Consider the following 12,153-nt stretch of genomic DNA (forward strand, 5'->3'; position numbering starts at 1 on the left):
GGTTTAAAAGGGCAGTTATTAAAATATTAAAATATAGAACTTGTTTTGCAAGGAAGATATCCCACAGATAAATTAATCTAAAGTGCAAAAAGTTATATTAAGTGGTTTTTATGAATTAAAAATCCTGTTTAACCCTAAATATTCATTTGGAGAGGACATTGTTAAAAGATTGTCCTTTAGTAAGATCAGAATCTAATTTATTTTTGTTTTTATTAGATGAACTCTATTGGATGGAAGGATTCAAACAGAAAAATACTAAGAGAAGTCTGATGGAAAACTCTAGAAAATCCAAGAAGGGAGCTAGCTGGTGATGAGCAAAGCTACATGTGCTGTCTTGATAGCCATAGTGACGAATGGAGCCTCGGTACCTGAGTGAAAGAGAATGGCCTGGGCAACCTACTGAGATTTTGCCTCTACAAAAAAACAAAAAACAACAAACAAACAAAATTAGCCAGCTGTGGTGGTGTGCACCTGCAGCTCCAGCTACTCGGGAGGCTGGGGTGGGAGGATGGCTTGAACCAGGGAGTTCAAAGCTGTAGTGAGCTGTGATTGCACCACTGTACTCCAGCCTGGGTGACAGAGCAAGACCTAATCTCACACAGAAAGAAAAGAAAAGAATTTAAAACGAGAGGGGAGAATGAGAAAAGAGTCACAACTTTGATAAAGTGAAGAGCACGCTATCGGGTGGGTTGGTTATGGAATGGTCGCAGTCTTGTCTAGTTTGGAATCAGACAGACCTGAGTTTAGTCCTTAACATCTACCCTTTTACTCTTCTTATTTTATTTCCCTTCCTTTCCCACTTTCTTATTCATCTGATAAAGATTCTGAGTTCTACTTTTTTCTGGTATTATGGTAAACTTTGGGAATGCAAAGTCGAATGAAATGTGTCTTGTATCTTCAAGGAGGGTTGGGCCTTGTGCTGGTGGTAGCTGACTCAGCAGACCGTCACACAAGCGTGTTGTCAGTACAGATATTCATAGGGTGCTGCAAGAGCCGGAGGACTGGTGATGAAGCCTGCTTTTGTGATGAAGTGGTTTGCGGTAAGGCACATGGTGGGTAGCTTCTGACAAAATAGGCCGTAGGCTGAGTGCTGTAGAAGCTGGAAGTGAGAGGAAACAGCGTGTATAATGTGCATAGGGTGGTACAGTAGTTTGAGGAAACACAAGGAGCTTCATCTGGTAGGAGCGATTGACGTAAATGGAGGAACAGAAAGAAAGATGGACAGAACCCAGGTCACGATGGGCCTGGGGTGCTCAGGGGAGGATGCACTGGTATTATGAAAGCACTGGATGCGACTGGGGTCTGCTCATGCCTGAACGTACTAGAGAGTGACTGATTTGGGTGAGGAAAGCTTCCTAATAATTTCTGTGTTTGGCGGTGTGATCTTGGCCAGGTAACCTTTATGAGCTCCTTTTCTGTAAAATCTATAAACTGACTATGCTAAAACCCACCTTGCTGTGCTATTGCAGAAGTGAGAGCATGTCTCTGAGGCACTGTTTGTAATACCTGTGTTTATAGTTATGATATGGTAGATAGTTCCAGAAATAAAGAGCTACTGCTTGGGAAATAAGAACGAACGTTTGGCTTGAAATAAGGTCTGTCGTTAAATCTTGGTTCTGCCACTTCCTGGCTCTGTGACCTCGAACATATCATTTGACTTCTCTAAGCTTTGTTTTTTTCCCTTATGAGATGCAAACCACGTTGACCTCACAAGATTGAGTCAGGATAGTGCTTGCTGTGGATAAACTTCCCAGTACAAATTCTTTCTTTCCAGCCGGGTGCGGTGGCTCACACCTGCAATCCCAGCACTTTGGGAGGCCGAAGTGGGCGGATCATTTGAGGTCAGAAGTTCGAGATCAGCCTGGCCAACATCATGACACCTTGTCTCTACTAAAAATACAAAAAAATTAGCTGGGCATGGTGGCATGCACCTGTAGTCCCAGCTACTTGGGAGGCTGAGGCGAATCGCTTGAACCCGGGAGGCGGAGGTTTGCAGTGAGTGGAGATCACTGCCACTGTACTCCAGCCTGGGAGACAGAGTGAGACTCCATCTAAAAAAAAAAAAAAGAATTATTTCCACTACTTTTTCTCTTTCTGTAAGTCCTCCCTTCTCTTTTTATTTCCCTTTTGCAACTGCAGGCTTTTGTAAGTCACCCCTCTGCTTCATGAAGAACACACTGGGGTGGGATATCACACTGTGAAAAATACATAACTGGAATTTGAATAGTAAACCAGCAGATCGGGAGCAACATCTGGAGGGCCCATATATGCCTGGGGAGAGAAGGAGAGGTGCTGGCACGCCCACAGGGGAGTGAGAGTAAGTAAGTGTATGCACAGAGCACTTCTGGAGCACGACCCTCCCGCGATGCCTGCTGAGCCGTTACTTGAAGGTCTACACAGGTGTAGACCAAACTCGAGGCCTAAATCAAGGGCAAGTATTACCATATGTTCCCACACAGAGACTAAAAGAGAGGGCTTCTCCCAGCAAGCAGGGAGGAGGGTAGAGGTGGAAGTGAGGAGCCAGGGGAGGAAGGGAGGAAAACAGAAGAGCTGCCAATATAAAGAATTCATTAGAGAAAAGTCATGTTGTGACCTCCAAGATGAAGATGAGTGAAAATTCTTGTATGATTTAATATTCAGTGGAAATATTCCAAACCACATGTGCTCTGAGCAGGCTGCGGTCTTTCACCTTAATTTCAGGGAAGTCCTACTACCCATTACTCTTTATGTTGCTTACATAGTCTGAGCTTCTTTGTAACACGCTGGCAGGGTGTAGATGAAGAGGTTTGACTCACAGCCTGCAATTATAGAAGTATGGACAGTATGGAAGAACAGGGAGCCTGGCTGACCATTTATGTGAGGGAGGGATGTGTCTTAGCTGAGGGCCACATGAGTCATAGAGCCTTTTCTCCTGGGACACATATGCTCCAAGTCCACATTATTTTCTATAGCTCTCTCGGGTAGTTGGATATGTCCATCGGTTTTTAAATTTAAAAAAATATTAGGATCAACATTTTTCAAAATGAATAAAATAAAATAAATAAATAAAAAATATTAGGAACATCTTCCTAAGAACAACTTTTATGAAGCTCTGATACCCTTTGAAAAACAAAACAAAAATATACTCTAAAGCCTAATATGGTAAAAAAATGTATCTGCTTGGGTTGGAAATCGGGATGCGGTCCTGAAACTCCGCCCCCTTGCTTCGCTCTGCTTATGCAGATCAGTTCCTGAAAGTGTGAAAACTATCACTGTAGTACAACCTTCAATGTGTAGCGGGGGAAATAGAGACGCTAGAGGCTTGTCCACATGCCCGTAATGAATTAAGGGCTGAAGTTAGATTGAAATCACTTTTTTTTTCCCTTATCTATCTTGGTGTATTTTCTTAGCTTTAGACTTGTAGCTATTATCTTTCAGAACAGGTGATTAAAATATTGCCATGTTTGATCAACCCAGAGACACAGGAAAAACTGAAAGAGTTTGAAGAATGCGATGCTCTCCGATCTGCAAGAGGCCTAGAGGAAGCCTTCACATCCCTTTTGCAACTACAGGCTTTTGTAAGTCAACCCTCTGCTTCATGAAGAACACCCTGGGGTGGGATATCATACTGTGAAGAATACATCACTGGAGCTTGAATAGTAAACCAGCAGATGGGGGGCAACATGTGGAGAGTCTATGCACGCCTGGGGAGAGAAGGAAAGGGGCTGGCATGCCCACAAGAGCGAGAGCAAGCGAGGGCATGAGCAGAGCACTTCTGGAGCACGGCCGTCCTCAGCCCCCACCCCCACTGTGCAAGGGGGATGCGAAATACACATCTGTTGAATTGAAATGAAAGGCTGTGGTTTTAGGAAAGAGTCCCTGGGACCCCACAGTCTCTCCAGTCTTAGACTTTCCCTGTCTCAGAGAGACTTGGACTCTGAGCAGTTTTCTCCCAGGAATGTTCTATCCTCCTGCAACAGGGCTCTGGGCTTCAGACTCAGAAAAACCTCAAATTGCTAGTTTATTATTTAGACAAGCAAATTCATGACAACTTGCATCATCTTGAAAGTACGGCAAAGTGGACCAGGGCAGAGCCTTCCTGGGATTTTTGTTGGGCTGTAAGTTTCCTTTCCAGTCAAAGAAGAATGATTAGTTTAGCACATGAATATCAGTTAAGAGTAGAAAAATGAGTGTTTGTAGATTCTTGCTGAGCTTCTGATTTTGCTGAGGCATTCACAGTCAGGTCCTTTATTTTCCCTTAAGCCTTCTGGTTCCCCTGGAAGTGTTATGCCCTGAATTATCGCAGGTTCTGCTGCCTGCTGAAATCATCATGGGTGTAATAGAGACAGTGGTACTCACCAAACATTCCATCTGCTCTTTCGCATTTACCAAATCCCTGGCACTTAGGTGGGGTCATGAGCCTAGTTCTGACCAATAAAACATAAACTGAAGTGGTGAAAAGTCTACGTGAAGTCTCTAGGCTGTCCTTCACTGACACCAGCACGTTCCAGATGGCAGAGCCCCCACCAGCCCAGAACCCCGAGTAACTTTGAGAAGCACAGCATCCTTCTTCCATGGACCTATGCTGGATATTCATCATAAATGAGACACAAACCTTTGTTATTTCAAATCACTAAGATTTCGGGGCTGATTTGTTACGCAGCATACCCTAGTTGTGACTAATCACTCAGGACTAATACAGGGATGATCGGGCTTGAAGCAAGGAAGATGTGAAGACCTGCTCTGATGAGAGCTATGCTTAGGGGTTCTCTTTAGGCAGCCCCGGGGTTTCAGGCAGTGGTGTCGTGAATGGAGCTGCCTTTCACTGGCTCGTTACCCCTGACTCTGCACGTTGTTTCCCAACTCTGCATTCAGTGACATTGCCTTGGTAACTTGTCATTGGCCATGGTAGAAGTATTTACACCATAGAAATTGTCTCATGTTATAAATCACGGCATTGTTGTTTTTCCTGGCTAATTAGTTGTTAAATACTCTTATCAAAACATTACATCATACTCCTTAAATATATACAATTATTATTTGTGAATTAAAAATAAAATAAAATAATTATTTATAAAACCAAACAAACTGCCAGACCTCAGCAAAATTAGGACACAGGAAGAAAAGGTTTAACAGCACATCACTGATTTCAAGTCTCTGCAGAGACAGTTAAGGTGGTGGATGGAAATGAAACAGCAGGGCCCTTGGTAAATAAGACCTACTTAAGATTTGTAATTATTTCAAAATTTCTGTAGAGAAAAAATTTGGTAGAGAGATAACCTACTAGGTATGTTTTTCTCCAAATCATGAAATAGGTGGTCAAAAGCTGTCTTTGCCAGAACACCCTAAATATCAGAATTTTGAGCTCATGTTTATAATTTGTATTTTTAAAATTATTATTGATACATACTAGTTGTATATATTTATGGAATACATGTAATGTTTTGATATAGACACACAATGTACAATAAGCGAAGCAAGGTAACTGGCGTACCCATCATCACGAGTATTTATTTCTTTGTGTGAGGAATGTTCTAATTCCATTCTTTTTGGTTATTTTAAAACATAGAATGTATTATTGTTAACTACAGTCACCCTATCTGTGCTACAGAACACTAGAGCTTATTCACTCTATTTAACTATGCTTTTGTATTTCTATTTAATAGCCATTTAAGCTGGAGTGAGATGATAGCAATCACCGTCCTCACAGTATCCCCTACTCCCCACTACCCTTCCTATCCTCTGGGAACCACTGTTCTACTCTCCAAGAGTTCACTTTCTTTTCTAGCTCCCACATATAAGTGAGAATGTGCAATATTTGTCTTTCACTTAATGTCCTCCAGTTCCATCCACGTTGTTGCAAATGACAGGATTTCCTTCTTTTTTATGGCTGAATAATATTCCACTGTGTATATATGCCCCATTTTCTTTATCCATTCAAGCACTGATGGAACTTTAGCTTCACTCCATCCATATATTGTCTACTAAGAATAGTGCTCAATAAACATGGGGTGCAGATGTCTGTTTGATATACTGATTTCCTTTCTTTTGGCTTACACCCAGCAGTGGGATGCAGGATCATGTAGTAGTCCTATTTTTAGATTTTTGAGGAACCTCCAAACTGTTCTGCATAGTGTCTGTACTAATTTACAATCCCACGACAGTGTACAAGGGTTCTCATTTCTCTTTTGGATAAAAGCCATTTTGTTACCAGAGACTCAGGATGCTGAGGCAGGAGGACTACTTGAGATTAGAAGTTGAACACAGCCTGGGCAACAGTGAGACATTATCCCTAATTTTTTTTTTTAATTAGCTGGGCATGGTAGCATGCTCCGATAGTCCTCGCTATTCAGGAGGCACAAGGGGGAGGATCATTTGAGCTCAGTAGTTTGAGGCTGTAGTGAGCCATTATCACACTACTGCACTCCAGCCTGGGCAATGTAGCAAGACTTTAGTTCAAAAACAGCCATTTTAGCTGGAGTAAGAAGACATCTCATTGTAGTTTTGATTTGCATTTGTCTGATGATAGTGATGAGCATTTTTCCATATGCCTGTTGGCCATTTGCATGTCTTCTTTTGAGAAATGTCTATTAAGATCTTTTGCTCATTTTTAAATCAGATTATTTTTCTTTTTAAATTAAGTCATCAGAACTTCTTATTAGTCATTTGTCAATTGAATTGTTTGCAAATATTTTCTCCTGTTCTGTGGGTTGTCATTTCACTCTATTGTTTTCTTTGTTTGTGCAGAATATTTTAGCCTGATATGATCCCATTTATCCATTTTTGCTTTGGTTGCCTGTGCATTTGAGGTCTTACTCAAGAAATCTTTGCCCAAACTAATGGCCCGGAGTAATTCCCCAGTGTTTTCTAATAGTAGTTTCAGGTCTTAGATTTAAGTCTTTAATACATTTTGAGTTTATTTTTATGTATGGTAACAGACAGGATTCTAGTTTCATTCTTCTGCATATCGTTGCCCAGTTTTCCAGTACCATTTATTGGAGAGACTGTCCTTTACCCAAACTATGCTTTTGGAGCCTTCGTTGAAGATAAATTCACTGTATATGTGGGATTTATTTTTGGGTTGTTTATTCTGTTCCATTGGCCTGTGTCTGTTTTTATGCCACTATCATGCTGTTTTGATTACTATAGCTTTGTAGTATAATTTGGGTATAGGTAATGTGATGCCTCCAGTTTTGTTCTTTTTCTTCAGGATGGCTTTGGGTATTCTAGCTCTTTCGTGGTTCCTTATAAATTTTAGAATTATTTTTTCTATTTTTGTGAAAAAATGTCATAGGTATTTTGATAGGGATTACACTGAATCTGTACATTGCTTCAGGTAGGAAGGGCATTTAAAAAATATTGATTCTGGGGTCCAAAGTGGCTCCTGCCGGAGGTGATGGCGCTCGCGAAGGCGAGGTCATCAATTCAAGGCTAACCTCATAAGCTCAAACTGATTGGCAAAAAAAATAATAATAATAAAATAAAAATATTGATTCTCCCAATCCATGAACATAGAAAATCTTTCCATTGTTTTGTGTCCTCTTCTATTTCCTTCATCAATGTTTTGTAGTTTTCATTGTAGAGGTCTTTCACTTACTAGGTTAAGTTTATTTCTAGGTAGTTTATTTTGTTTGTAGCTATGGTAAATGGCATGACTTTCTTGGTTTCGTTTTTAGATTTTTCACTATTGGCATATAGAAATGCTACTGATTTTTGTGTGTGCATTTTGCATCTTGTAATTTTGCTGAATTTATCAGTTTTAACAGTTTTCAGGTGGTGTCGTTAGGGTTTTCTAGAATATGATAGGATATGATAGGATTATATCATCTGCAAACAAAGATCATTTGACTTTTTCCTTTCCAAATTTTTCATTTTTATTTCCTTCTCTTGTCTAATTGTTCTGGCGAGTACTTCCAGTACTATGTTAAACAAAAGTGGTGAAAATGAGCATTCTTGTTTTATTCCAGACCTCAGAGGAAGGCTTTCAGTTTTTTTCCCATTCAATATGATACTAATTTTGGGTTTATTGTGTATGGCTTTTATCATGTTTCTGAGTTCAGTTTTTTTCTAGCTGTTGTTTTTGCACAGATCAGAGACGCCAAAACCATCTTTTACCTTATGCATCAACATCTAGCAGAATTCTGTGCCCTTCAGATTTTCAAGTGAATTAGCTGTTAAGGAAGGTTATCAGCTGTGACTAGCTGGCATGTAAATATAGAAGACACTTAATTCAGCATTCCTTTCCTTTCCAGCATTCTTTTATATTAAAAAACTTTCCATGTATCTTTCCACATTGCCACCACTTATTCTTCTTCATGAGTACAAAACTAATAGATTCAAATTTGATTTGTTGGGAGTTTGATATGAAATCTAAAGCCTAAGACCTCATTACTCATTACATGATATTTAGTGCCTTTGCTTGAGAGTTCCAAATACGAAATACCTCATTAACATTTTCACATATGAAAATAAGTACTATGTATAAGAAACTCCATGCTTTGCATACCCATGAAAACCCTCTGGCCTCGTCCTCTCTTTCTGTTAGCGACACTCTGACAGTAGTCATGGCTCTAGGAACTTCAAAGAGGACAAGTGATTCGGAGATTGGCCCGTAATGCTATGTGTACCCTCATCTCCCAAAGTAGGGACGAAAGTCTTGCTTACCTACATAGTATCACAATGTAGTAAACATTCTTCTTTCCAGCTGCACCTTTCCTTATTCAACAGGTATCTTCCCTGTTGTTTCAACTGTTGAATATGGTGGCTGTGTAGTGAGGGAGGCTTATATATGGACTTGAAGTGTCTTATGAAAACTTGATTTATTTTGTTTTATAAGGAGTTATGAAATAATTTTGACTGACATATTACATTGTTTGGCTTGAATATTAAATATCATTGGTAAATAGCTTATGTTTCATTATACTGGCAACTGCTATCTGCTAAAAATAAGATACTAGGATTTATCTTTCCAGTTTCTGTCATTCTGAGAAACAGCCTCGGCCTGACCTTATTGACTTCAGTTTCTTCATTTGTAAAATGAGGGGTTTGACCTGATGATTTATGGGGTTTCTCTCAAAACAAACTGGTTTTGATTGTACATGGATGCCATTATGCAGACACACAGGGCTAAAAGTATATTCATGGACTCATTTATGCACTACACGTTGTCTAGTATATATCAAGTACTCTGATAAGGACGGTTAATATGAGGTCCCTGACTTCAAAGAACTTACTGTTTTAGGAGGAAGACAAACAAGTAAAAAGCCAATTACAGTATGGCAGAGTACATGTTACATCCAATAGGAGTGAAGAATGGATACAAATGGTGGAGGGAGGAGGGGCACCTAACTCACTTTTTGGGGAAGAAAATAATAGAAATCAAGGAAGAAGGTGATACGTATATGTAGGGCTAGGACTGGGGCACCTCAAGAGAGACACTTATGGTACAAAATTTAAGCAGGCACTCACCTTGTTCCCAGGCCCTGAGTGTGTAATCTGAGAGGGTGCTTGAGTTTAGCCACAAGGAAGAAGATAGAATCTATTCTATAACACTATGTGCAAAAGCATAGGGAACAAGACGCAAACTTCAGGAAACTGCAAGTAATTCCATAATGTCTGGATTTGGAAGTAAAGTTAAGACTGTAGATGTGAATGATGGAAGTAAACAGGACCTCAGGTCAGGAGAAGTGTCTTATAAAATATGTTAAGGTGTTTGAACTTTACCCTTAGGTTAATGGGTATCCATCAGGGAATTTTCTTTAAAACGGAAGCAGTATGATTAGAGATGCTTTTTAAAAGAAGGTTATTGGGTATATATCCAAAGGATTATAAATCGTTCTACTATAAGGACACATGCACATGAATGTTCACTACAGCACTGTTTACAATAGCAAAGACCTGGAACCAACCCAAATGCCCATCGATGATAGACTGGACTGGGAAAATGTGGCACATATACACCATGGAATACTATGCAGCCATCAAAAACGATGAGTTCGTGTCCTTTGTAGGGACATGGATGAACCTGGAAACCATCATTCTCAGCAAACAGACATAAGAACAGAAAATCAAACACCGCATGTTCTCACTTATAGGCGGGTCTTGAACAATGAGAACACATGGACACAGGGAGGGGAGCACTACACACTGGTGTCTGTTTGGTGGAAATAGGGGAGGGACAGCAGGGGGTGGGGAGTTGGGGAGAGATAACATGGGGAGAAATGCCAGATATAGGTGAAGGGGAGGAAGGCAGCAAATCACGCTGCCATGTGTGTACCTATGCAACAATCTTGCATGTTCTTCACATGTACCCCAAAACCTAAAATGCAATAAAAAATAAAAAAAGAAATAAAAAAACAAAAAAAAATATAAAAGAAGATTCCTGTGGTAGCAGTATGGAGACAGGGATAAGGAATTAGATAGCAAAAGAGGCGGGAGGCAGAAAGACCAGTGGAGTAGGGGTGGGGATGCAGAAGCAAACCAAGTGGCCTCTAGAAGTATTTAAGAGTTGGAGCTGCCTGGGATAAAGACTGATTGAACAAGTTAGGTGTTAAGAGAGAGAGAGGAGTAGGGTGCTCAGGGTTCCTGGACTGAGAAAAGGAGGGGTGGTGGTGCTGATCACTGAAACATGGAACACAGCAGAATAAAAAGGGTTGGGACGATAGTGATGCGCTCAGGCTTCGACTTGAAGAGTTTGAATATCTGAGGGGAGAAGGCTGCTATAGAGGCTGCTGTATAGGTTGGCCCTCAGCATCGAGAGATGAATATAGAGAAGAACATGGATTTGTCAATCATCTGCCTGTAAGGGATAAGGAAAACAATGGCTATGGATGAAACTTCCCAGGGCGGGAAGGTACAGCGAGAAAGAACACTTAGTGGCTATCGAAAGCGCCATGCCACGCTTCAGTAAAACCATCACAATACAAAAGTACAGCTTTGTAAGCACCACTGGGATATTCTGGAGGACAGGATAAGGAGGGAAGCAGTGTTAGACGTAGCCAGGCTTTCTTCTGTACGAGCAGTGGTGTCATTGTGCCTTTGCTCCCATGGATTTACAGGAGTCACTAAAGCATTGGTGCTAGTTTGTGGTTAGAGACTGTTGGCTGAAGCTGCTGACCCTGTACTCTCACTGGCAGGAAGGAGCACAGTGGCCCTGTCTGCCTGGTGGCTTTGGAGAGCACATCACTGCTGATTCCTGAGGAGAGGGGGACGTTGGACACATTTAGATTTTTCTAAGTTACAAAGGCAAAAATTAGTGTCTCTTTTGGATGCCCCTGTCCAAAGCTTCACACTTGAGAGAAAATCACCTTCTCCAGGAAGTGAGTAATAAATCTCTCTCACCAATGGAAGTCACTGGTATCCTGAAACAACAATCCTCAGCTGAAAAGGAGAAACAATTAAAACATGGATTTCCTCCATGAAACTGTCTTTCTCCAAACATGTGTTTCCATTAGACGGTAGGGAGCATCGTTATGCAGACACCTCCAACTTCCTGAGGACTTGTCCAGAAACGTAATTGGCTGCGGCCAAATGACCATGTCAGACACACCCAGGGTGTGAAAACATTAGGTCGGGATCGTTGCTGGAGAGGCCCTGCTTGTAAGGCAGGCTGGATGAGCAAATCAGGCCAAGCCTACACTGACAGGGCCCATGCTTAATGTGAGGAAGCAAGAGCCAGTGTAGGGGTGGGGGCACGGCGGGTGCAAGGTGTGGTGTGTGTGTGTGTCTGTGTGTATGTGTGTCTGTGTGTGTGTGTCTGTGTGTGTGTGTGTGTCGGAGAGAGAGAGAGTGAGAGAGATAGCTGTGTTGGTTTTTGTCTTTTACCTGTGTTTTGCCCTTTGTTGGACTTTCTAACTTGTCCTCTGCCTCTGGTCTTGTTTCTTTCATGCCCATCTTTACCAGAATGGAATGCCCATAAGAACCTGCTTAAGACTTGTCAAGGGCTCCCCTGCTTCTACAGCTGTCAGTCAATATGCCCTCAATGCAGAAGAGAGCAAATACCTGCCTCCTAGGAAAGCTGGGGCAATTCTCCTCCAAAGAGGAAGCTTCTGGAAATCTCACTTTTAATGTAAAAATTCAAGAAATTCTTTGACTCATTCCATAATATATCTGTGTTTGTTTTAATAAAAATTGTTATTTTAAACTACCCATCATTGAGGAAAATGTATGTTCCAA

At 41.1% G+C, this 12,153-nt stretch overlaps 1 protein-coding gene across 1 annotated transcript in view; it reads right to left on the bottom strand.

Annotated features, from left to right (window-relative positions):
• SPAG17 (sperm associated antigen 17) overlaps nt 1–8,738 on the bottom strand; it is a 275,909-nt gene extending 267,171 nt beyond the window's left edge. The window contains exon 1 of the mRNA XM_035252595.3: nt 8,644–8,738. The gene's annotated coding sequence lies outside the window, so the exon portion shown is untranslated. The remainder of the gene's footprint in view (nt 1–8,643) is intronic.
• Nucleotides 8,739–12,153: the final 3,415 nt, after the last annotated feature.

This window comes from Callithrix jacchus, chromosome 7 (genome assembly GCF_049354715.1).
Source record: "Callithrix jacchus isolate 240 chromosome 7, calJac240_pri, whole genome shotgun sequence".
Classification (NCBI taxonomy): Eukaryota; Metazoa; Chordata; class Mammalia; order Primates; family Cebidae; genus Callithrix; species Callithrix jacchus.